This window comes from Pseudophryne corroboree, chromosome 5 (assembly GCF_028390025.1).
Source record: "Pseudophryne corroboree isolate aPseCor3 chromosome 5, aPseCor3.hap2, whole genome shotgun sequence".
Taxonomy (NCBI): domain Eukaryota; kingdom Metazoa; phylum Chordata; class Amphibia; order Anura; family Myobatrachidae; genus Pseudophryne; species Pseudophryne corroboree.
In genome coordinates, this window is record NC_086448.1 from 333,261,940 (window position 1) to 333,289,311 (window position 27,372).

The window sequence follows — 27,372 nt, forward strand, 5'->3', positions numbered from 1 at the left end:
CTCTGTAGGGGCCTTCTTGGCCTCACACCACGCAACATATCTTCACCAAATGCGGTGAAAATGTTTTGCGGTTACATCCATCCTGTCTTTGACCAGGGTAGGGATGACTTCATCTGGAATGCCCTTTCAGGATCCGGCGTTCAACCGCCATGCCGTCAAACGCGGCCGCGGTAAGTCTTGGAACAGACAAGGCCCCTGCTGGAGCAGGTCCTTTCTTAAAGGTAGAGGCCACGGGTCTTCCGTGAACATCTCTTGAAGTTTCGGGTACCAAGTCCTTCTTGGCCAATCCGGAACCACGAGTATCGTTCTTACTCATCTCCCTCTTATGATTCTCAGTACTTTTGGTATGAGAGGCATAGGAGGGAACACATACTCTGACTGGTACACCCACAGTGTTACCAGAGCGTCCACCGCTATTGCCTGAGGGTCCCTTGACCTGGCGCAATATCTGTCTAGTTTTTTGTTCAGGCGGGACGCCATCATGTCCACCTTTGGTTTTTCCCAACGGTTTACAATCATGTGGAAGACTTCCCGATGAAGTCCCCACTCTCCCGGGTAGAGGTCATGCCTGCTGAGGAAGTCTGCTTCCCAGTTTTCCACTCCCGGAATGAACACTGCTGAGAGTGTTATCACATGATTTTTCGCCCAGCGAAGAATCCTTGTAGTTTCTGCCATTTCCCTCCTGCTTCTTGTGCCGCCCTGTTTACGTGGGCGACTGCCGTGATGTTGTCCCACTGGATCAATACCGGCTGACCTTGAAGCAGAGGTCTTGCTAAGCTTAGAGCATTGTAAATTGCCCTTAGCTCCAGTATATTTATGTGGAGAGAAGTCTCCAGACTTGATCACACTCTCTGGAAATTTTTTCCTTGTGTGACTGCTCCCCAGCCACTCAGGCTGGCATCCGTGGTCACCAGGACCCAGTCCTGAATGCCGAATCTGCGGCCCTTTCATAGATGAGCACTCTGCAGCCACCGCAGAAGAAACACCCTTGTCCTTGGAGACAGGGTTATCCGCTGATGCATCTGAAGATGCGATCCGGACCATTTTTCCAGCAGATCCCACGGAAAGGTTCTTGCGTGAAATCTACCGAATGGGATCGCTTTGTAAGAAACCACCATTTTTCACAGGATCCTTGTGCAATGATGCACTGATACTTTTCCTGGTTTTAGGAGGTTCCTGACTAGCTCGGATAACTCCCTGGCTTTCTTCTCCGGGAGAAAACATCCTTTTCTGGACTGTGTCCAGAATCATCCCTAGGAACAGTAGACGTGTCGTCGGAAAAAACTGCGATTTTGGAATATTTAGAATCCACTCGTGCTGTCGTAGAACTACTTAAGATAGTGCTACTCCGACCTCCAACTGTTCTCTGGACCTTGCCTTTATCAGGAAAGCGTCCATATTTCTTTTAAGAAGAATCATCATTTCGGCCATTACCTTGGTAAAGACCCGGGGTGCCGTGGACAATCCAAACGGCAGCGTCTGAACTGATAGTGACAGTTCTGTACCACGAACCTGAGGTACCCTTGGTGAGAAGGCAAATTTGGACATGTAGGTAAGCGTCCCTGATATCCAGTGACACCATATCGTCCCCTTCTTCCTGGTTCGCTATCACTACTCTGAGTGACTCCATCTTGATTTGAACGCTTGTATGTAAGTGTTCAAATATTTCAGATCTCACCGAGCCGTCTGGCTTCAGTACCACAATATAGTGTGGAATGATACCCCTTCCCTTGTTGTAGAAGGGGTACTTTGATTATCACCTGCTGGGAATACAGCCTGTGAATTTTCCCAATACTGCCTCCCTGTCGGAGGGAGACGTTGGTAAAGCAGACTTCAGGAACTTGTGAGGGGGAGACGTCTCGAATTTCCAATGTACACCTGGGATACTACGTGTAGGATCCAGGAGTCCACTTGTGAGTGAGCCCCCTGCGTGCTGAAACTCTTGAGATGACCCCCTACCGCACCTGAGTCCGCTTGTACTGCCCCAGCGTCATGCTGCGGACTTGGCAGAAGCTGTGGAGGGCTTCTGTTCCTGGGAATGGACTGCCTGCTGCAGTCTTCTTCCCTTTCCTCTACCCCTGGGCAGATATGACTGGCCCTTTTGCCCGCCTGCCCTTATGGGGACGAAAGGACTGAGACTGAAAAGACTGTGTCCTTTTCTGCTGAGATGTGACTTGGGGTAACAAAAGGTGGATTTTTCAGCTGTTGCCATGGCCACCAGGTCCGATGGACCGCCCCTTTATACGGCAATACTTCCATGTGCCGTCTGGAATCTGCATCACCTGACCACTGTCGTGTCTTCGTCTGGCAGATATGGACATCACATTTACTCTTGATGCCAGAATGCAAATATCCCTCTGCGCATCTCGCATATATAGAAATGCATCTATAGTCAATAAAATCTTGTCCCTGTCGAGGGTATCAATATTTTCAGTCAGGAAATCCGACCAAGCCCCCTCAGCGCTGCACATCCAGGCTGAGGCGATTGCTGGTCGTAGTATAACACCAGTATGTGTGTATATACTTTTAGGATATTTTTTTAGCTTCCTATCAGCTGGCTCCTTGAGGGCTGCCGTATCTGGAGACGGTAACGCCCCTTGTTTTTATAAGCGTGTGAGCGCCTTATCCACCCTAAGGTGTGTTTCCCAACTCGCCCTAACTTCTGGCGGGAAAGGGTATACCGCCAATAATTTTCTATCGGAGGAAACCCACGTATCATCACACACTTCATTTAATTTATCTGATTCAGGAAAAACTACAAGTAGTTTATTTACACCCTACATAATACCCTTATTTGTGGTACTTGTAGTATCAGAAATATGTAACACCTCCTTCATTGCCCTTAACATGAAACGTGTGGCCCTAAAGGAAAATACGTTTGTTTATTCACCGTCGACACTGGAGTCAGTGTCCGTGTCTGTGTCTGTGTCAACCGACTGAGGTAAATGGGCGTTTTTACAAGCCCCTGACGGTGTCTGAGACGCCTGGACAGGTACTAATTTGTTTGCCGGCCGTCTCATGTCGTCAACCGACCTTACAGCGTGTTGACATTATCACGTAATTCCTAAATAAGCCATCCATTCCAGTGTCGACTCCCTAGAGAGTGACATCACCAATACAGGCAATTTGCTCCGCCTCCTCACCAACATCGTCCTCCTACATGTCGACACACACGTACCGACACACAGCACACACACAGGGAATGCTCTGATAGAGGACAGGACCCCACTAGCCCTTTGGGGAGACAGAGGGAGAGTTTGCCAGCACACACCAAAAACGCTATAATTATACAGGGACAACCCCTTATACAAGTGTTTTCCCTTATGGCATTTTTATATATGTAATCATATCGCCAAATAAGTGCCCCCCCTCTCTGTTTTAACCCTGTTTCTGTAGTGCAGTGCAGGGGAGAGCCTGGGAGCCTTCCTCACAGCAGAGCTGAGCAGGAAAATGGCGCCGTGTGCTGAGGAGAATAGGCCCCGCCCCCTTTTCGGCGGGCTCTTCTCCCGGAGTTTGTGAGATCTGGCTGGGGTTAAATACATCCATATAGCCTCAAGGGCTATATGTGATGTATTTTAGCCATAAAAAGGTATTATACATTGCTGCCCAGGGCGCCCCCCCCCAGCGCCCTGCACCCTCAGTGACAGTTGGTGACTGTTGGTGAAGTGTGCTGACAACAATGGCGCACAGCTGCAGTGCTGTGCGCTACCTTATGAAGACTGAAAGTCTTCTGCCGCCTGTTTCTGGACCTCTTCAACTTCGGCATCTGCAAGGGGGGTCGGCGGCACGGCTCCGGGACGAACCCCAGGGTGAGACCTGTGTTCCGACTCCCTCTGGAGCTAATGGTGTCCAGTAGCCTAAGAAGCAAATCCATCCTGCACGCAGGTGAGTTTACTTCTCTCCCCTAAGTCCCTCGTAGCAGTGAGCCTGTTGCCAGCAGGTCTCACTGAAAGAAAAAAACCTAACTTAAACTTTTATTCTAAGCAGCTCAGGAGAGCCACCTAGATTGCACCCTTCTCGGCCGGGCACAAAAATCTAACTGAGGCTTGGAGGAGGGTCATAGGGGGAGGAGCCAGTGCACACCACCTGATCCTAAAGCTTTTATTATTGTGCCCTGTCTCCTGCGGAGCCGCTATATCCCCATGGTCCTTACGGAGTCCCCAGCATCCACTAGGACGTCAGAGAAAATAGTTTATACTGTAAATAGTTATATAAACTATGTGGCAGTGTACAATTGGATTTATATTGCTGTTGTGTACTAATCAGAATTGCAATATTCAATGGGGGGCCATTATGTTTTCACTTTCAACAATACATCATGCAATACATTAATAAAAGGAGAGTTATGGTAGACTTACCATTCTTAACTCTCTGCAAGGTACATTGGGTTCCACAGGGAAACATCGGGGGTAGAGTGGATCTTGATCCAGAGGCACCAATAGTCTAAAGCTTTAGGTTGTCCCAGGATGCATTGGGGCCTCCTCTATAACCCCGCCTCCAGGCACTGTGAGCTCAGTTTCGTTAAGCAGTCCAATGCAGGAGCAGGTATGAGAGAAGGTAGATGTTAGTCACATAGAACCACATTCTCACGACAGGAGAAGGGACCAGCAGCTAATACCATACAAACCCATAGAAGCTAGGTGCATCAGGGTGGGCGCCCTGTGGAACCAAATGTAGCTCGCAAAAAGAAAGTTAACAATGGTAAGTCTACCATAACTCTCCTTTTCTGCAGCAGGTTACATTGATTTCCACAGGGAAACATCGGGGATGTCCTAAAGCTGTTCCTCAAGGGAGGGGTTGCACCTTAGCAGGTAAGAGAACCCGGCATCCGAAGGAAGCATCCTGGGAGGAGGAAGTATCAAAGGCATAGGAATAAACGCACTGCAGACATTGAGGTGATAGGATCGTAGTGGACACACACAGTTGTTTGTGCCTCTTGATCCTTTGAGACGTGTCTGACCAGTGGTCTTTCTCCATTAAAAATTAAATACCAATTTGGGGAGTGTATAAACTTATAAAATTACTGGGCCAGTTGAGTTGCCACATTTCCGGCACCACTACTGGCAGTATTTTAATGATTTGTCCCTCGGATTTGATGTGAAGTAGGTGGAAATTATCAATATCCACCACACTGTACATCTTTAGATCTTTATATACCCCTGAGGAAGCCCTGTTAAAAGGACGAAACGTGTAGGGTTTTAAAGAAACAAGATGATTAGGACACCCAGTACACATTGGAGAGTCCCCACCACTGAGCTCACATCCTGGGGTGGTTGGTGGCACTCAGGTTTACATCTGTCTTTGTGCAACTTGGTTGTTCCTTGTAATACACCTTGCATGTAATGTAGAGATTGTCTCACATTATATTTTATGTTTGATGTTATCAATAAACATCGGAATTTTATTAATCCAAGTTTCTGTTTTGGGTGTCTACATCTCTTTGGTGAGAGGGTATTTTCTAGGTTTAACACCTGGCTGAGTATTACTGAACATAGATTGAAAGGAGATAAGTATACCCACTCCAAGTTGGATTTACAATCAAGTCCAATCAGAAACAACGGTTGAAAATAATCTGGCCTTGAAATCCATAAATTCATATGGACTTATTTATGGACAATTGGTTTTGATGTTCTAGTGCCCTCCGGGCTTCTTCATTTGTCTACATTGTTTTGTTCCCACTAACAGGGGTACTACCGTGGGTTTTTTTTTTATTATAGGAATAAACATGTTCACAGAGAACCACGTAGCTGCCTTGCACAATTGTTCTGCGTACGCGCTACGGCGGGCCGCCCAAGAGGGTCCAACAGACCAAGTAGAATGGGCTTTAATAGCAGCAGGAGCTGGGAGACCAGCCTGCGCATAAGCTTGTGCAATCACCATTCTAATCCATCTAGCCAAGGATTGCTTATTCGCAGGCAAGCCACGTTTGTGAAAAACAAACAAAACAAAACGGGAATCTGACCTCCTGATAGAGGAAGACCTCTCCACATATATACTGAGACTGTAACACATCCACAGATCGCTCTTTGGAGGACAAATCAGTAGAGATAAAGGCCGAAACCATAATCTCAGGCAGTTTGGATCTCACTTTGGCATGGAGGTTCCCGTGATCAAGCCCAGCGGTGAAATGTACGTCGGGACTGACGTCATCAGGTGACGTCATTGCGGTCACACCCCTTACGGAACGGGCGGCCGCACCATTGAGGCCGGGGGCAGAGCAGCAGAACGGGAGATGCTGGGGAGATACCAAAGTGAAAGCCAAACTGCCAGCATGATATCTGGCAGCACACAAGTGATCAGCGGTATCGCCGTCAGGATTGGTAACTTTACACCCACAGCCATGCTCCAATCAGCTCTAGAATTTAATTCCCCCCTGCCCTGTTTAATGTGTTTTGGTTAGGAACCAATGGGGATCAATAGAGGATGCAACTGTATCAATGTTCACACAGTCAGTATTAAACAGGCACAAATAAGCAGTGTCCTCATGATTCCTATATAAAGTTTATCTTTCTTGGTTCTAACTGATACACATGTATCAGGATGTTGATATCCAGTTACGAACTAAAATTCTCTTACTACTTGACAATGTGGTAGCTGATGCATCTCATGATTAATCTGTGAGACTTTGTTTGCTAAGTTGCAACATATTTGTTACATTTGTATTGGCACATACAATGTTGATACTTATTTTTAAGGTTATATTGTCACTAAAGGCATTGATTTTTTTGGCTAAAATTCCAACCTCTATGCACAGTATGACACCTCCACACATTCAGTGTCTCACTGATATTAGTATGGATTTTTCATACAAGTGCAGACTTTTTTCATGAGGAGGTGATATGTGTGTGCAAATAAAAAAAAATGCATTTATTATACAGGTGTTTCTGTTTTTGTACTTGTACTTGCAGCATTTATATTAGTGTGCATTGTATGGTATTTTTTCCCATGTGAAGTTGGGAGTAAAATTTGCACTTTGAAACCCTGGCTTTATGAGGTGACATCATTGTAGTGCCATCTTTTTGTGCGTACATATATAACTCATGAACACTCAGCACCCTTGTTGGCAATAGCTGTTCAAAAATGGGCTCTAGCTTGTGACACAATTACATCTGTATTACTGAAGAACCAAACAAGTGATCATCTGTGAAATATTAATTAGTACGCTATCACTCTCTCATCTGGCTGACAGCAGTACTGATGTGAGCTTTGCTCCCTTCAGTGAACAATTTGCAGTCACAACAGACAGCAGAAGTTTCTTTTCTTCCTTCAGGCCTGAGATAAGATTGAATGATCAGAACCCTTACAGATATTTGTGGATTATTTTGTGTAACCAATTCCTTTTTCCAACACTCTCTCATCTTGAACAGCCTTGGCACCAGTATTTCATATTCTGGACGGAGGCTCAGTACAGACAGCAGAAGTGGGTTCTTTTTCTTCCTTCCTTCATCCTGGTTTCATTTGCCCACGGCCATACTATCCCTAATGCTCCCGATCCTGTTTGATTTCGGAAGCTAAGTAGGATAGGCCTGGCCAGTACTTGGATGGGAGACCACCAAGGAATACTAGGTACTGTGGGTTTATACTAAATTTTGGGTGAATACCATTCTGTCTATCACAGGTTGATCTTAATAAATATAGAGCCCTATCTGAATATAACATCCTGAAATATAATTTCACCATTTTTATCTTGAACCATATAAATCAGAGGGCAATCAAGACTTTTAGGCTACGTAGGACAATAAGTCTTTATTTTAAATCTATAAACTGAATAAAGGTTAAGTTTTAGGTAATTCACCAGTACATATTTATTTTTATATGTACATTTATTATAATTTAATTTGAAGAGTGCTCCCAAAAAGAGTTATTTTTGTCTTTTCTTTCTCTAATTTTAACATTGTAGTTTGACCTACAAAAATCTTGGGGAGCACCACAAATAAGTGACTGCCACAAATGTATTCAATAGCAGTATTGATATTGGTTTTGATTTGGATGATTATATGTTCATATACAATCAGATGGTGCGGAACTAACAATTTACAGGGCTTTTAACATAGTTTGGATGACCACCTCAGAGAATCCTTTGGCTCTCAGGAGTGATGCCTCAAGAGCTACGCCGTCAAAGCCAGCCTGGCCAGGTCCGGATATAGACAAGGGCCCTGTACGAGGAAGTCTGGGTGCTGAGGAAGAAGAGGAGGATGCTCTGTCGATAGACCCTGCAAGTCTGAGAACCAATGCTGTCTGGGGCGCGCTGGAGCAACTAGAAGTAGAGATCCTCCTTCTTGTTTCAACCTCCGTAGGACCCTGGGCAGGAGTGACACTGGAGGGAACATGCAGGGCAGCCGGAAGTTCCATGGAATTGCCAGTGTTTCCACAAACTCTGCTTGAGGATCCCTGGTCCTTGATCCGAAGACCGGAACCTTGTGATTGTGTCATGACGCCATCAGGTCTACGCCTGGTAGGCCCCACTTGTCCTCTAGGAGTTTAAAGACTTCTGGATGAAGACTCCACTCTCCGGCGTGCACGTCCTGGTGACTGAGGAAGTCTGCTTCCCAGTTTAGGATGCCCAGAATGAACACTGCCGATATTGCTGGCAGATGGAGTTCCGCAAAGGATTTGTGACTCTTCCATCATAGCCATGCGGCTTCGAGTGCCGCCTTGATGGTTTATGTATGCCACCATAGTGGCATTGTCTGAACCGGCCTGTTCTGTACCAGAGGCAGGGTGAGAGTCAATGCATTGAACAACGCCAGCAACTCCAGTATGTTTATTGGGAGGAGTGACTCCTCCTTGGTCCAGCGACTCTGAAAAGAGTGTTGCTCTAACACCGCACCCCATCCCCTCAGACTGGCGTCCGTTGTCAGGAGGACCCAGTCGGGGATCCAGAAGGGATGACACCTGCTCAACTGCTGGTCCTGTAGCCACTAGGTCAGCGACAAGTGAACCTCTAGAGTCAAAGTGATCATGTGAGATCTGATCCGATGAGGTAGGTTGTCCCACTTGGAAAGAATTAACCTCTGCAGAGGGCGAGAATGAAATTGAGCGTACTCTACCATGTCGAATGCCGACACCATCAGGCCAAATACTTGCGCCGCTGAGTGTATCGACACTCTGGGGCGACAAAGGAAGCATCTTATCCTGTCTTGAAGTCTCAGGACTTTTTCTGGAGACAGAAAGTCATTGACTGTGTGTGTCCAGGAGTGCACCATGCTCAGAGCTGGGAACAGCGAGGATTTCTACCAATTGATGAGCCACCCGTGGGCTTGTAGGAAGCTTACCGTCAGTTGTAAATGACTAAGGAGGACATCTTGGGAGTTTGCCAGAATCAGCAAGTCATCCAGATATGGCAGGATCCTGACTCCCTGGTGACGGAGATGGGCCGCCTTTAAGGTCATGACCTTGGTGAAGATCTAAGGAGCCGTAGCCAGTCCAAATGGCAGAGCCATGAACCGATAGTGGAGGTTGCCAAGAGCAAACCACAGATACTGCTGATGCGACATGGCAATAGGTATATGCAGGTATGCATCCTGTATATCCAGAGATACCATATAGTCTCAGCGTTCCACAGCCAGTATAATTGAGTGCAGTGTTTCCATACGGAACGTGGATACTCTCACAAACTTATTCAGTGATTTCAGGTTAAGTATAGGCCAGAAAGACCCATTGGGTTTCGGAACTAGAAACAGGGTCGAGTAGTAAACTCTGCCTCTCTGGGCCAGGGGAACTGGCGCTACCACTCCTGTATTCAGGAGATAACTCACAACCTTTTGCAAAGCCTGCGCCTTTAACGGAGGGAAGGGATAACCAAGGTGAACAACTGGAGAGGGGGACGTCTCTTGAAGGAGACTGCGTACCCGTGAGAGACAACTTCTCGCACCCATGCATCTGAAGTGGTCATTAACCAGACCTGGATTAACTGCAGAATTCAGCCTCCCACCCTGGGGTCCCCCAGGGGGAGGCCCGCCCCATCATGTGGCAGGCTTGTCTTGTTTAGAAGAAGGCTGACGGGCTGCCCAGTACTGCTTTGCCTTGGGCTAAGTGGTTTTGGGAGCACGAGATTGTCTCAGGTATGCCTAACCTTTTGCTTTCCCTTGAGGCTGAAAGGACCGAAGAGTGGTACCTTTAGCCTTTTGTGCAGAAGGATTAGTATTTGGGAGAAAGGCAGTCTTAGCAGCCGCCAATTCAGACACAATTTTATTTAGATCTTCCCCACACAAAATGTCCCCAGTAAAGGGGAGTACCTCCAGGTCTTTTTGGAGTCTAGGTCCGCCTTCCATGACCTCAACCACAGAATACGGTGAGCCAAGACAGACTTAGTCGACGCCTTGGCTGCCAACACACCCGCCTAAGAGGATGCCTCCTGAATGTAATAGGTGGCGGTCGTAATGTGAGACAGGTATTGTCTAGCATTGTCAGATATATCCTCAGGCAGCTCTTCCTCTAATGCCTGAATCCATGATGTATTTCCTTTTGCAGCCCAAGAGGCTGCAATAGTGGGTCTATGTACAGAACCTGTAAGGGAGTAAATAGATTTCAGGCATCCCTCCACACGCTTATCTGCCGGTTCCTTCAGTGAAGTGACAGTGGTGATAGGCAGAGTGGACGACACCACTAGGCGGGTGACATGAGAATCCATTAGCAGTGAATTTTCCCACTTGTTACATAACTCTGCAGAGAGAAGATAGCGAGTCAAGGCCTATTTAGACAGAGTGAATTTCTTCCCTGGATTAGACCAGGGCTCCTGCTTGATGTCCACCAAATGGTCCAGTGAATTTCTTCCCTGGATTAGACCAGGGCTCCTGCCTGATGTCCACCAAATAATCAGAATGGGGTAATAGATTTTTAACCACCTTCTGCCGTTTAAACATATCCGCTTTCTTAGCCACAGTAGTGGAATCCTCATCATCAGTGATTTGTAGGATTTGCTTAATAGCAACCACAAGGGCAGGGACATCAATTTGCAACGGAGAATCCTCGTCAGAAACACCTGATTCAGTGTCCGACAGGACAGTATGCTCCCCCTCCTCTTCAGATGAAACATCTAAGAGATTTGTGGATTGTGAGGAGGAAGCAGCCCACTTAGATGACCCAGAGACACTAGCGTGACCTGGAGTAGATTTTTGTCTTACCAAGGAATAATTGAATTGCTGCAACTGGTTAGACAAATTTTCCGTCCAAGGCGGATTAACCATAGGGACAATTTGTGGCTGTAATGACAAAGGTTGTCCCATAGGGGGCGTAAGGCATTCCACCAGAGTACCCAATAGTTTTGTGAACACAGCCCAGGGTGGCTCCTGATTGATTACAGGCGCTGCAGACTGACTGGGAGATGTATGATACATAGTACACAGACCATCATACACAGCTTCCCCCTCAGGTAAATCTTTGGCACATGCTCTGCATGATGCAGAAGCGTCCACAGATTTACTGCCCTTCTTGTTAGACATTGTACACAAATGCAACAACAGAGCGAATTAGTATGATAAAGCCAGACAGAGTACAATACCTGCAAATAAATCTGTTAGTATGTGACTGTAGACACAGTACACAACACAAGCGAATAAATCTGGTATTATGTGACGGAGTACACAGTAGAATACACGCATAGGTGTAGGTATCATAGGTGCAGGAAGTGCGGTTGCTATGGGGGGTCAGCCCTCCCCTCCCCCTGCATATGCTACCTGCTAGTGCTAGCCACACACTAACGTTAACACAGTGCCCCGTGGCTTCTCCTCTATCAGCAGTGTGCTGCTGCTGCAGGCACATCTGCTGTCAGTGTTACGGATGGCTCTGACTCCCCGTTCTCTCACTGATGCTGGGAGGATGCCATGGCATTGCTTATTCTGGCTCTTCCTATCATCAGTGAGCATGGAGAGACACGGAGCCAGCCGGCCGGGACATTGACAACAGATGTGCCTGCCATAGCACACTGCTGATAGAGGAGAAGCCGCGGGGCACAGGAGGTGAGTGCCCGTCTGCACGGTGTCCGGTGGTGGGGTGGGTTGCAGGCGGCTGACAAGTAGGGTAGCAGTACCCTTTGTTTGCGTAATGCAGCAGGGCTGAGAGCGGGGGGAGGGGGTGGGAGTGGGGGGGGGATTTTTGCTATGGGACCCCACATGCCTTAGCTGAATACACGTAATAGTTAAATACTGTGACGCACTATATATATGACCGTGACGCACCTAGTCCCTTAGGGTACAGAATATAGTGATAGAAATATCTCGGAAACACTGAAAGTGAAACCAGATTATTATGACAATAACACTGCACTGGACTAGTATATGTACAGACATATATATATATATATATATATATATATATATATATAAAACACAGCACGGTCCTAGACCGGAGGTATATTTCAGAATACTCGTACAATGGCCCTCATTCCGAGTTGATCGCTCGGTAGCCGCCGCCCTCTGGGAGTGTATCTTATCTTAGCAGAAGTGCAAACGAGAGGTTAGCAGAACTGCTCGTAAAAATTTTCATGCAGTTTCTGAGCAGCTCTAGACCTACTCCTAGCTTGCGATCAACTCACTCAGTTTAGTTCTTGCTTTGACGTCACAAACCCGCCCTGCATTCGGCCTGCCACTCCCCCGTTTCCCCAGGCACGCCTGCGTTTTTATCTGTCACGCCTGCGTTTTTTAGCACACTCCCTGAAAATGGGCAGTTACCACCCAGAAACACCCACTTCCTGTCACTCACTCACCGATCAACACAGCGACAGAAAAGCGTCGCTCGACCTTGTGTAAAACTGCATAGTTTTGTGTGAAAGTACTTCGCGAGTGCGTACTGCGGCCCGTACGCATGCGCAGTTTAGCCAGTTTTTTATCTGATCGCTGCGCTGCGAAAAACGGCAGGGAGCGATCAACTCGGAATGAGGGCCAATATATCCTGTAATACTGTAGGTACACTTTTTCTTAACTAACGCTGTCTGTATAAAGACATGTAGAATACTCGTGTTTGTAAACTCACAGCGCTGTATACAGGCGGCTTTACAAGGGTGACCTTGCCCTGCAGTCCCAGAGACTAGCCGCAACTATGCTTATAAGATGGCGCCCAGCATCTCAGTCAGGGAGTGAGGAAGAGTGTGAGGCAGTTCCAGGGCGGGGAAACCTGCAGTAGATGTCACCCTGGGTCGGGGAGAGACTACAGGTCAAGCGCCAGCTCCCCTATGCTGGACCTCTACCCATGGTACTAGCAAGTCTTATTCAATGGGGCGTTAGTACACCTGACCTGTGCTCTATTGATCTGGTGGTCTAGTGGGGTCCCTGTTCAGTGACAGTGTCCATACCAGCGCCGCAACCCGTCTCCCTAGGTCGCGGATGGAACGCGATTTAATGGAGGGTCCTGCCTGGGGGACCCTCTTACCTCCTCCCCATAGCAGCCACGCGAACCAGGAGAGCAACTGCGACCGTGTGCCTAAAGCCAAAAGTACCCAGGAACATGCCGGTTATGCCACACCGCTTGGAAGGTGATGGAGCTGCAAACACTGAAGTGTCACTATGACATACAGTGCTGACAGGCCAGTTTTGAAGAAATTTTCTGTCAGAAAAAGCTTTTTCAGGGCTGCCCAGTGCAGCCCACCTATTAAGTGACCTGCTGCTGCAGACACCAACTGAAACTGAGCTCACAGTGCCTGGAGGCGGGGTTATAGAGGAGGCCCCAATGCATCTTGGGACAGCCTAAAGCTTTAGCCTGTTGGTGCCTCTGGATCAAGATCCACTCTACCCCCCAATGTTTCCCTGTGGAAATCAATGTAACCTGCTGCAGAAAAATACTTAATTCAATGAATGGGCTTTTTATCCTTTGTATGGGGCAGAGATGGAAGGGAGTGGATGGGGCACTCACTTTGGCCATTACAGTAAACAATAACAGTGAATCCAGTTAGCTGCTGGTGATTTGGTGCAAATTCCTGGCTTCTGCACTGCATAGGTGCCGCCATGTAGGATTGATCAGCTGAGTCCAGTTTCTCCCAGTCACAGAGAGGTTAGTTTCTACCTGACCACAGGCATCAATGACTGATCAGAGTGCCCTATTTAAAACACCTCACTTTCATCTCCTCATTGCCAGTACAACATGCATCCTACCAGTTCCTGGTTCCAGTATCGGCAGCTCCGCTTCCTGATTCTGCTGAATCTGCCTGTCTAGTACACGCTGTCATCTGAGCTCATCAGTTCCTGTTTTCTGCCATAGTTTCTCCAAGCTTGTTTCTGCCTTCAATCCTGAGCAGTTCCCACACTGCTAACATCTCCAGCTTGCAGAGAATGTGCAATTAACCACTGACATTCTGTGCAGTTTCAGTCTGATAATCATTCTCACAGCCAGTATCAGGGACAGACTGTGGCCACTATTCCGTAGCAGCATTCGTAAACGTGGGAGCGTGGACACAGCACACGGGAGCATGCCGCGAGTCAGGGTGCATGGACTTGCGGCACACCCCCATTCTTTTACAGACACACGCTTTGGGCAGGGCGGCCAAACCAAAGAGCCGGAAACTGCGATATGCGTGGCATTCCCGGTCTCTCTGGCCCCACCAGACCATCGGCCCTTCTGGCATATGCCAGAAGTGCCAGATGGGCAGTCCAGCACGGGTGCATATCCATTATTTGTGTGGGTTACTACTCTTATCCTACAGAGTGCACAACCTGTACCAGTATGTGAATACCATCCATAATCACCAGGGTGCCTATCCTCACCAATGTGTGCAGTTACTTCACCAGCTGAGCCTACTACTGCATACCTAACTGCAGGGTCCGCCAGCAAGTACTGTACCTGCTTCCACTGCAGGATATCAGTTACCCGCAGCTTAGTGCTTCATTCTGACTTTCATTGCTGTTCAGATCGGATATTCCAAGATTTGCTCCTGTGATATTACTGAATAAGGAAGAGTGGCCCTCATTCCGAGTTGTTCGCTCGCTAGCTGCTTTTAGCAGCATTGCACACGCTAGGCCGCCGCCCTCTGGGAGTGTATCTTAGCTTAGCAGAATTGCGAACGAAAGAGTAGCAGAATTGCGAATAAATAATTCTTAGCAGTTTCTGAGTAGCTCGAGACTTACTCCTACACTGCGATCAGCTCAGCCCGTTTCATTCCTGGTTTGACATCACAAACACGCACTGCGTTCGGCCAGCCACTCCCCCGTTTCTCCAGACACTCCTGCGTTTTATCCTGGCACGCCTGCGTTTTTCCGCACACTCCCAGAAAACGGTCAGTTTCCTCCCAGAAACACCCACTTCCAGTCAATCACACGCCGATCACTTCAACAATGAAAATTCTTAGTTCGGACGTGAGTAAATCTACTAAGTTTTGTGCTAAAATACTTAGCGGATGCGCAACCGCATTTTTGCCTTAATCGCTCCGTTGCGAAAATCAGCAACGAGCGAACAACTCGGAATGACCCCCGATGTCATAAAACCAGCTACAGTAACTTCATTCACTCCAGCCCCAGCCAGTCCTGCCCAGCGGTCCCTGTCCAGAACACAAACACAGAGTCTGACAAAGGGATATGTGCATGCACAGCAAATGTCCATGCACGGACATATGCATTTGACCTGCATGGGATCAAGTGAAGCCTCACTGGCTTCACTAGTCTCTGTTCAAAGTACAGTTAACTCCAATCCGAGATAGTGATGGCTATTGGCAAGCAGTATAGATTGTTGTTAGCAACTGTTAAAGTTACTCAGACCACCGTCCTCATAGACGTGATTTCTCGATAGTTTACTCTACGTCTTGGTAAATTGCGTCATGCTGAGTTAAGGGGGGTACACACAGAGAGATCGGTGTTTAAAATCTAAGCAATCTGACTAGATTGTTTAGATTTTAAGCACAGATCTGCCATGTGTATGCCCCCCAGCGATAGGGCCGCGAATCGCTATCGCCGGTGCTAGCGGGTCGCTCACCTCACCGCTGTGTGAAGTGAGCGGACCCCCGTCATCGCCCCCCCGCTCAGCACATCGCGCTGTGCTGAGCAGGGGGGGAGATGTGTGCTGAGCGGTCTGTGTTAAGATCACTCAGCACACATCTCTCTCGTCAGTACCCCCCTTTAAGCTTTTTCTCTGGGTAAAGAGCGGGAGAAAGGGCTTACCTAAACTTCATAAACAGACTACTTGGACTGTAAGCCTCACTGGGGCAGGAACTGATGTGACTGAGTAACAACAGTCTCTACATAACACAGGTGGAGTCTCCTATAATGCTTGGGACCAGAAGAATTTTGGATGTTGAATTTTTCCTATTTTTGAATGTTTGCATACCATAATGAGATATCTTGTAGATGGGACCTTGTCTAGATGCAATATCCATTTATGTTTTCTTTACACCTTATACCCATAGCCTGAAGGTCATTTTATACAATATTTTTTTATAATTTTGTGCAAAGTTTGTATACACTGAACTATAAGAAAGCAAAAGTGCCACTAACTCAGTTGTGCTGAACGAATTTTGGATTTTGGAATATTTTAGGAAATGGGAAACTCAACCTATATGTTGGGTCTATAAGAATAAAAATGAATACTAATAATATGCAACCATGTAAAAGGTAATGGGCAGCAATAAAGTGGGTTTAGATAGAAAATTCTGTAATTGTATTCATTTTCCAGTAGAGTTAGTACTACCTACAGTGTGTTTTCCATGCATTCTCCTCACATTTTCCCTGATTGAGTGAAAGTCTATAAAGAGCTTCCCAGACATTACTACTAGCCCTAACTGTAACAGTGTACATGGATGTGTTCCCACTAACACTAGACTGCTGTCTATGTGATTTTCAGTTTGTGGCTATTTCATGGATAGGACATTTTACTACATATTTATGCTGTGAAAAAGAAGTGCCATGTGGGTGCCAGGTCTGTCAGCACTTTCATTTCATTGTAATTTGCTGTTCTGTAAATAAATCATCTATTCTGACAGACGTCTTGATATGTTAGGTTAGGTATGCATTTCTAGACTTCCAAATGTAAGCGCTAATGATTTTGCTTTCAACACAACCTTAGACTTCCTAAAAATGTGTGAATAAACCTAACTTCAGAGGATGACATTAACAGCTGCATATTATTACATAGTATATGTACCACAACAGGCCCTCTATATTATACTGTAGCTTTACTTTTAATAGCAGAACATTTGCCTTCAGTAAATTTAAATGCTCTCTTTTTCTTAATTCCAATTTTCTCACATTCCACACATTTGTCTTTTCAGATTTCTATTTCATTTTTAATTTACTATAAATAACTTTTTAATACTATGGCTTGTTTTGCTGAAACACCAGTAGTAACTATCGAGTTGATCGCTAGCTGCTTTCGTTCGCTCTGCAGCGATGAGGCAAAAAAAGTAACTTCTGTGCATGCGTATGCGGCGCATCGTACTATTGCAATAAACGATGTAGTTTCACACAAGGTCTAGCGAAACTTTTCAGTCGCACTGCTGGCCGCAGAGTGATTGACAGGAAGAGGGCGTTTCTGGGTGTCAACTGACCGTTTTCAGGGAGTGGTCGGAAAAACGTAGGCGTGCCAGGAAAAACGCAGGTGTGGCTGGGCGAATGCAGGTCTTGTTTGTGACGTCAAAACAGGAACTGAACAGTCTGAAGTGATCGCAAGCGCTGAGTAGAACTGCACAAAAAAAGTTTGCCGCCGCTATGCGATCCTTTCGTTCGCACTTCTGCTAAGCTAAAATACACTCCCAGTGGGCGGCGACATAGCGTTTGCATGGCTGCTAAAAACTGCTAGCGAGCGAATAACTCGGAATGACCCCCTATAATCATATGATTTAACGAAGATTTAAGTTAAAGTTGAGAGGTCTATTCATGATCCGTTCATTTCTACAAAAGTTGGGTTTACCCTTTTGTAGACATTGTCATTCTTTATAAAGGTAACACAAGAGATACCACAGATATCTCCTGCTTGCCTATCAGTCCTGGTCTGGCCCGCTGTCCCCATAAACATGTATGGGCAAGTACCTAAATTCACCAAACTCTGAAAATACTAGATTTTTCTTCATAGCTGGAACCATTGCCATCCTCACATGGAGCCGATTCCTGGACGCCGCTCCTTCCGTTTCGGACTCCTCTGCCCCTGTTCAGCTCCCTCCGCTGGATGTTGCACACGCATGAACCTAAGTTCACACATGAGTACTAGTGACAGTGCTAAGTTTCACCACTATTGAAGTAGCGGTTGTAGGAATCGTAGCGACAGCTGATCTTTGGATGGTGATTTGGTATCCACTGCTGCAACTCACAGCAAGTAAAATGGCCTCAGTACATAACAGCTGGTCATATAGTGAGACATTAGCAATATAATAACGGCGTTCGGCATGCATACATACCTGACCCCTATCGGGATTCACTGCTTTCCGGATGCCGATGTCGGTCATATGACTGCTGGCATCCCATCCGCCGGGATATCGTATGTATCCCGTCATGGAGACAAAGGTGCAGCCTGCAGCAGCCACACTATGCATATTAAACAGTGGTTCTCCTGGTAACATTCCCGCGAATAAGACACATTAGAAAACATTGGAAATGATTTGTACAGTACGGCTTGGGGGTGTTTCTCTCACTCCATGCTACCTGTACTTCCTGAGGAATCAGTCTGAAGTCCTAACGTCACTAGTGCTGACACACTAAAAACACAGACATCTACTGTGAGTAGTCATTACTATTAACAGCAAAACATGGTGAGCAATATTAATCTGTGATTGGCCAATTTGGTAATTTGTGATGGAAGTTGTCAATTGCAGTGTGTGTGGCCTTATCTCGCTAAATGTCATCTCAAATGTGGTCAGCTCTTATGTATCAGACTGGAAAAATCAGCTTGACATACCACATCAGTGAGGTCCCAAACAAGAGGTACACCAATAAGTTAATAACAAGGAGAAGTAAGAATCCCGCTGTGATCTGGTTGCTTAGTCAGGTGCTTGAACAGTTGGATCTAGGGCAGTATGGTAAATCTACACATAAAGGCATATTTTTAAATAAATACTATGACTACAAAAAAAAAAAAAAATCTGTCACACTTAGAATCCTAATTATACTGGTGTTATAGCTACACAGACTGAATGCCTTTTAAAGCCCAGGACATAACCTTAAGAAAACATGCAATTCCAGGCAATTAAGGTGCTGGTGAAGATGACAAGGGAATGCAATGAACACCAGAATTTGCTTTACTTCATTAAGTGTTTCTCTCCAATGCTTCAGGTGTATTTACCTTGTATAAACATATGCACTACAAAGGGCTTTTGGTTTAATCCCTTTTTACAAAAGACAGAAAAAAAGCATACAATACGGGGTTACGCTTGCTAAATCTACCATGCAAGTATACTGTTTCCAAGGGTTTTCTATGGACTTTCACATACCATGAAGTTTGCAATGACCGAAAATAGGAGCCATTCTTTCTGTTATGTAAATCACCAAGCTAAAAAAAAATTTCAATCATGAGTCGAACTATTGTAGCCATCATGCACTTACATACAATGCTTATAATTAAATATGATTATATTATGAAAATTTGCTAAAAATGTCATACAGGTTGAGTATCCCATATCCAAATATTCAGAAATACGGAATATTCCGAAATACGGACTTTTTTGAGTGAGACTGAGATAGTGAAACCTTTGTTTTTTGATGAATCAATGTACACAAACTTTGTTTAATACTCAAACTTATTAAAAATATTGTATTAAATGACCTTCAGGCTGTGTGCATAAGGTGTATATGAAACATAAATGAATTGTGTGAATGTACACACACTTTGCTTAATGCACAAAGTTATAAAAAATATTGGCTAAAATTACCATCAGGCTGGGTGTATAAAGTGTATTTGTAACATAAATGCATTCTGTGCTTAGATTTAGGTCCCATCACCATGATATCTCATTATGGTATGCAATTATTCCAAAATACGGAAAAATCCGATATCCAACATTCCTCTGGTCCCAAGCATTTTGGATAAGGGATACTCAACCTGTATTATGAAAATGCCATTATTTAATGTATACCTTTGTAAGACTGCACTACTGTATATGTATTTTAACTATAATTAAAAGTGATACAGAGGGATCAGTTTGTAAAACCAGCCGTCAGTATACCGATAGCGGGGCAAGCGCTAGCAAGCCCCATGCGAGCTCGCTGCGCTCACCGCGTTGTGGGCATGGTTGCTCACTGCGCTCGCCACAGGTTATATTATCCCTCTATGGGTGTCGTGGACACCCATAGAGGGAGAAAAGCCTGTGGCGGCGGGATTTCATGGGCGGCATTTCAGCGCTAGTCGGGATTCTGGCGTAGGCATTGTGATGTCCGGGATCCCGACTAGCGGTATGGTAACCGTTTCCCGATACAGAGATTCATATTAAATATAATAGCCTATAAACTATAGTTCTTTTACAAGGTTCCATCTGGCTTATAGGGAAGGGGCCCTAGACTGCAGGGCCTGACTGCTAGTAATGAAAGGTGCTACCTTGCTGACTGACACCTGTAGTGCCACACACAAAGAGAACAAGTGCAGGTGCACTATTCAGACATTACTAATTTGAATAATAATAATAATAATAATAATAATAATAACAATACGTTTTGCAATATGAGGCTTTCTGCATATTAACTAACAATACTGAACAGTGGAGTTTTAGTTCCTGTATTGATCAATGCATTTAAGCCTGCAGCCCCCGACAAGGGACCCCACAATACTGCAGGTCCGTAACGATCTAGCAAAGGTCCCATCTGGTTATGAGCAATTTTAAATCGATATACTGTGCAAGGTGTTCATAAAGGAAACACTATACACTTCAATCCACTATTTTAGTTTTTTTTACTTCTATAATACGCAGATATAATACTCATAGTAAAATCAGCTTCAGAGGTAGATTAGCAAATCGGCAACTGGTGCTTGCGCCTTTTATAATCTATGTGTATTTGCGTAGGCCCTGAGGCACCTGCAATTGGTATGACTTTGACAGGTGTATGTGCTTCTTCATGCAGCTCTGTATGGGCTTACAATTATGCAATACAATTATGCAATATGTTAGGCTGGTACTTTACTCCCAATCACACCTCTTCAGTCACAAGAAGGCACATATACATCCTCTGGTTTGCCAAGGAGACATCCCAAACACATAAACTCTGCTCCTTTAAGATGTTAAAGTTTTCCCAGTCCCACCAAATCCAAACTTTGCGACTGTAAATGGTGGATGTGTTCCCGCTCATTGTCAGGGGTGTTATGTGCAATATGCTGAACAACACTGTTGAATTATAGTTTAATCAGCAAGACAATTTATCAACAACACTTGGGTTTGTGAGGATTATGATAAGTGACTTGATAATGTGGTTTAGTTGTCCCCACATAACTGAACAACTGAGACCACCAACTTTTTTTTATCACAAGTCATTTAACTTTTGTTGTACAGCAGCCTGAGGGAGGATTAGCCAAGTAAAAGGAGGTGAAAAGATCAGTTTAAGGTTCACCTAATGAATAGCTCTATTCATAAGGAATGTCAAGTCAATGAAAATCACCTTCATGTCTGCACTTTAATTCTGTCTGCAATCAGCCTGGTAGTAAAAGCTTGTTAGACATGGTTTGCAGACGGCATACCAGGGAGAAGCAAATTGTAGTACTGAATCCATTACAACACCCTTCACAGTCACATGGTAAAGCACAACCTTGAATAAGACTGTATAGTGAACCAGTAGATTAAGTTCAATTTATAGCATATTTCTTAAATCTATGTAAAGAATAAATCTGCAGTTGTTCTAAAGAAAAAAAACAAACAATAGAACAATGTTATTTTTTATTTAATCAAGGTTTAGACTTTCTGTTATATGCCCCGATATAGTTTGGATCCACTATTTAGCAGGATGCACACAATAACTTGAGTACTAAAATCATTAAATGGTGTATTATGCAGTATGTAAGGAGAATGTACTTTTACTAGAAACAAAGATGTGAGGATGTGTTAGCGGAAGAAAATGTGCTGTGTGTCATATTAGCTCTACTCTTCCAGTAAAGGGCCTGATTCAGACATGCATGCAACCCCTATGGTTTACGTACAGCTCCCATCTTTACTGATCTGTGCATGCTCAGGATCAGAACTGGGCGTTTATACCTCTCTATCTGCGACACGGCCCCTACGCCACAGCAGCCATTTGGGGGCTGGAAGGGGCAGCGATGGCCAGTGTTTCAGAAAACGGGGCACTTCTGCCTTATCTCTGGGTGTGCCGAGGCCAGTGGCTGCATATTGGACGCAGCTTCATTGGAACTGGCCGCGTGAAAATACAAGGGTTTCTCAGATAATCGATGTTCACGCAGATGATCTGATGCTGTCCCTTCAGATGCAACATCAGATCACAGAAGCCGGCAGGAGGTACCTATAAACACAAGATGCCTGCTGCGGCATTAGCATATTCCAAAGACCCAGCTGCTGTATGAACTGCATCCATCTATGAATCAGTCCTAATTCACATACATTAATGCAGTATGATTGTGTTTGGCATTTGTCTGCTCTGTTTGAAACATGGTTCCAGACACTGGTGTATCTAAAATGGGTGCAAGGTATGTGGTGTCCAGGGGGCCCACATACCACACACCCTTCACCTATTAATTATACTTACTGCTCTGTCAGCTCGGCACTGGCTGCAGAAATTTTCCTGGTGATTTGTGCATGCAAAGGCACTGACGCCATGTTCCCAGAGACCTGGAACGATGCCAGAGTCTACTGAAATGCTGGAGAAGAGGGGGCTGTTAGGAACCTGCACACGAGCCCCCTCCTCTCTTTAACCACCTTTGTTCCAGACATATTCTTGGGGTATGTGCATCGTTGTATTCACCACACTATGGGGGATATTCAAATGTTTGAGAAGTCAGTAGGGAGTCAGTTTTTTTTGCTATCTAACAGGCAGGAAAAAACAGACACCCAACCGAATTTTCAAACATTTGAATTCCACCCTATGAGTGATTGTGACCTGGAGTGATGTAATCAAAGTGACCATTGATGTCTATAGTAATTACCAAATGTACAAATACTGTACCTGCTCAAATACACTAATAGAAAACAGAAAGAGCTACTTCACAGGAATAGGTTGCACTTGAAAAATGAGTGGTGTTAGCACAACACAGGAAGCTGTGAGATCACAAAATTGTACAGTATTTGCAGACAGTGACCCATATGTAATAGCATGCACTGTGCAGGAACGGAAGCAAATACGGAGATTTAGCCTGTAGATTTAAAGCATCAGAAATTTTAAAAGCAAAACCAACCTGGTTTTACATTTGAAATTATTGCCACTTTAAATCTATGGGCTAAATCACTGGAATGGCACTTTTTTCTGCAGCTCGCAGGCTATTACTTGTAGACCAAACATTTTTATGTGAGCTGGTTAGGTGCGATGACATGCAAATCAGATGCAATAGTAAATGATATGTTAAGTGTAAAGTATATCTGATTTTGTGACACTCCACATGTGAAATTGAACTCGAAACTTGCACCACCTTAGAGGTGGCACAAATTATATCTTAGCTATCACCATGAAATTTAATGTCAGGACTTACACCTCCTACAATTACAAAATGTGCGCATATTCATTTCAAAGAACTTTTTGTTTTAATGAATCAACTGGGAGAGGTTTTTGTATAAAATAGGAAAAGGAAGAATGTTATGTATATCTTCAAAGATGGCACATTTCATGTACGTTTGCTCTTTGCACATAAAGTAGTTATAAAAAAGTATTTAAACTTGTTGGCTCATTCCAATTTAATTTTCTCATGGAATAAGAATGGATTTATTCCAGAATTGTCACCATTGATCAATACAAAGTACTCTGTAATGTGAAATGAAAAAAAACAACATTCAAATTTTTTATTTATTAAATACAGTACTTACAAATAAAGAGAAAACAGCAGCACTTGTTGTAAGATACGCCTAAGTAAACCCAGAACCACATAACGAATGTATTGGAGCCCACATTTGAACGAGAGTGTTTCAATTGGTTTATAAATAATTGATATACGCAAACCCTATGTTTTCCGTACATCTCCGATGCTATTGATCTACGCACAGGATCAGAACTCCACATGTGCAAATCTCTGTCTGTGACAAGGGTCACAGTGCCCCTTAAGCAGGCATTTGGGGGGTGGGGAATGGACGGCGAAGCCCCTTGGTTAATTTGTGCATTTTTATACGAAAGCTTCATCATGAAAATAATAAAACATTCAAATAAAATCAGAGAATAAACTATTGAATAAGCACCATTCACTGAAAGTCTATATAAATATCACTCAGAGGTGCACATTTATTAAAGTTTATTTGTGGGATATTCCTCCAAAACACTCGTTTTCAGTGGGGTACCAGCAAATATTAAGCATAACAAGTATGTAAGAAGGATGGACCGCAGCAGATATCTCTGATATCTGCCACGGTCCCTCCATATCCAACAGCAGAAGCAGCCCCATAGGTTTTTATGGGGGCTGCTAGGCTGTAAGATTTACCAAGCTTCAGAATGCTTGGCTTGGCCACAGCAGCTAACGCCATCTTAGCCCACTGAAGCCTATAGGCTACATTTGCAAAATTTACTGAGAAAGGGATCCATAGGATCCCTACCTGGTGCTGTCCGTTTCCACACGGCAGACGGATGTCATTACTGCAGCAGCAGGCCAAAACAAGAAGTGAAGTGATCATCAATGTAATCATTTTACTTCTTATGGTGATTTGATAGCGGATATAATCATTTCACTTCTCACTGATCCTAACAGAGCCCTTGTCCCAGCGTTTCAATAATAATATATTCAGGCGTATAAGGATTGCTTATTGCTTACTATCTGGGGGATATTAATAATTATGCCTCTAAAACTAAAGAGAATGTATTCAAACTAGGGGATGTATTTACTAAAGGGTGGGTTTATAATCATTTATCTAACATAGCATCTTCTAGAAGATACTAGCTAGAATCTGATTAGTTGCTATGGGCATGTATCCACTTCTATAAACTAGAGATGAGCGGGTTCGGTTTTCCGAGATCCGAACCCCCCCGAACTTCACCTATTTTACACGGTTCCGAGGCAGCCTTGGATCTTCCCACCTTGCTCGGTTAACCCGAACGCGCCCGAACGTCATCATCCCGCTGTCGGATTCTTGCGAGATTCGTATTCTATATAAAGAGCCGCGCGTCGCCGACATTTTCACTCATGCATTGGAGATTGAACGGAGAGGACGTGGCTGCGTTCTCTCCCTGAAAAGCTCCGTAATCTGTGCTCAGTGTGCTGCAAATATCTGTGCTCAGTGTGCTGCAAATATCTGTGCTACTGCTCAGTGTGCTGAAAATATCTACGTTCTCTGCCTGAAAACGCTCCATATCTGTGCTCAGTGTGCTGCAAATATCTGATCAGTGTGCTGCATTGTGGGGACTGGGGACCACCAGTATATAATTATAGTAGTACAGTACAGTAGGCCATTGCTGTACCTTGCAGCTCTGTGTCACTGCAAGTATTCATTCCATATCTGTGCTGCATTTTTGTGAGCAGTATATCTAGTATTACAGTGCAGCATTTTGGTGACCAACAGTATATAGTTGTGTACAGTAGGCCACTGCTGTATCTTGCAGCTCTGTGTCACTGCAAGTATCCATTCCATATCTGTGCTGCATTTTTGTGAGCAGTATATATAGTATTACAGTGCAGCATTTTGGTGACCAACAGTATATAGTTGTACAGTAGGCCATTGCTGTATCTTGCAGCTCTGTGTCACTGCAAGTATCCATTCCATATCTGTGCTGCATTTTTGCGAGCAGTATATATAGTATTACAGTGCAGCATTTTGGTGACCAACAGTATATAGTTGTGTACAGTAGGCCACTGCTGTATCTTGCAGCTCTGTGTCACTGCAAGTATCCATTCCATATCTGTGCTGCATTTTTGTGAGCAGTATATATAGTATTACAGTGCAGCATTTTAATAACCAACAGTATATAGTTGTACAGTAGGCCATTGCTGTATCTTGCAGCTCTGTGTCACTGCAACTATCCATTCCATATCTGTGCTGCATTATTGTGAGCAGTACATAGTAGGACAGTGCAGCATTTTGGTGACCAGCAGTATACATATATAGTACAGTACAGTAGGCCATTGCTGTATCTTGCAGCTCTGTGTCACTTCTAGTATCCCTATCAGTGCTCAATATCTGCTGCATTGTTGTGACCAGTATGTATACTGTACTGTGCAACGTGTGTTATACACCTGGTGATTATACATCCTGTAATCTGTACTGAGCGATGTGTGAGATACACCTGGGGATTATACACCCTATATACTGTACTGTGCGGTGTGTGTTATACACCTGGTGATTATACATCCTGTAATCTGTACTGAGCGATGTGTGAGATACACCTGGGGATTATACACCCTATATACTGTACTGTGCGATGTGTGTTATACACCTGGTGATTATACATCCTGTAATCTGTACTGAGCGATGTGTGAGATACACCTGGGGATTATACACCCTATATACTGTACTGAGCGATGTGTGAGATACACCTGGTGATTATACACCCTATATTATTATTATCATCCTTTATTCATATGGCGCCACAAGGGTTCTGCAGCGCCCAATTACAGAGTACATAAATAATCAAACAGGAAAACAGAAACAGTATAGGACAAGTACAGGGTAAATAAACATAGTTACATCAGCAGATGACACTGGAATAAGTATCAAGTGGTAGAAGACTGCTGGATGTGGTACAGTTGAAGATTATTAAAGTAAGACAAAGGATAAGCACATGAGGGAAGAGGGCCCTGCTCGTGAGAGTTTACAATCTAAAGAGGAGGGGTACACAGACATGGGTGACACAGATGGGGTACATAGAGAACGTGGGTTAGGATGAGATTTGGCTGGGTTTGGTAAAGAAGTGGACCCCCAGAAGGCACAAGTCAATACTTAACATTGCAACATTTTACTGGGCTATGCAGGAGAATATTAAAAATAGGGAAGAAAAAAAAAAGAATTGATAACTTCTACCGCTTTCAAAAAGGTCAATGGAAGCTGAAATAATCGACAACTACCTCATGGAAGCCAGATACAGTATACCAAATAGTACTTAGCAGAGTTAGGAATGAGTGCTTATGAAATACAGTAAAATTGTGTTATAATATTTCAGAAACTGCATGGCTGGTCTCTTGCACTCTTTTGCTCTAATACACCACCTGCTTTAGGATTTATATTCAAAAACATTATGTCTCCATAATCCCCAAAACGTCAGTCTTCTTGGAAAGTGGTTTGTTCCTTTGTAAGGGAAAGAGAACAAACGTTGTCAAACAACGGTTTCTCAATTTCTTTTTCCTCTGGGAAGGGATTGTGGATTCGCAGGAATATCTGAGCATTTCTGTAATCAGAAAGCAGCGACT

The 27,372-nt window shown here is 44.6% G+C and overlaps 1 protein-coding gene and 1 pseudogene across 4 annotated transcripts in view; one reads left to right on the top strand and one right to left on the bottom strand.

The window, feature by feature from the left end:
* The window catches only part of BBS9 (Bardet-Biedl syndrome 9), an 853,332-nt gene that overhangs the window by 86,526 nt on the left and 739,434 nt on the right, over positions 1-27,372 (bottom strand). The gene's annotated exons all lie outside the window — the stretch shown is intronic.
* LOC134930079 (5S ribosomal RNA) lies at positions 7,461-7,578 on the top strand (annotated as a pseudogene).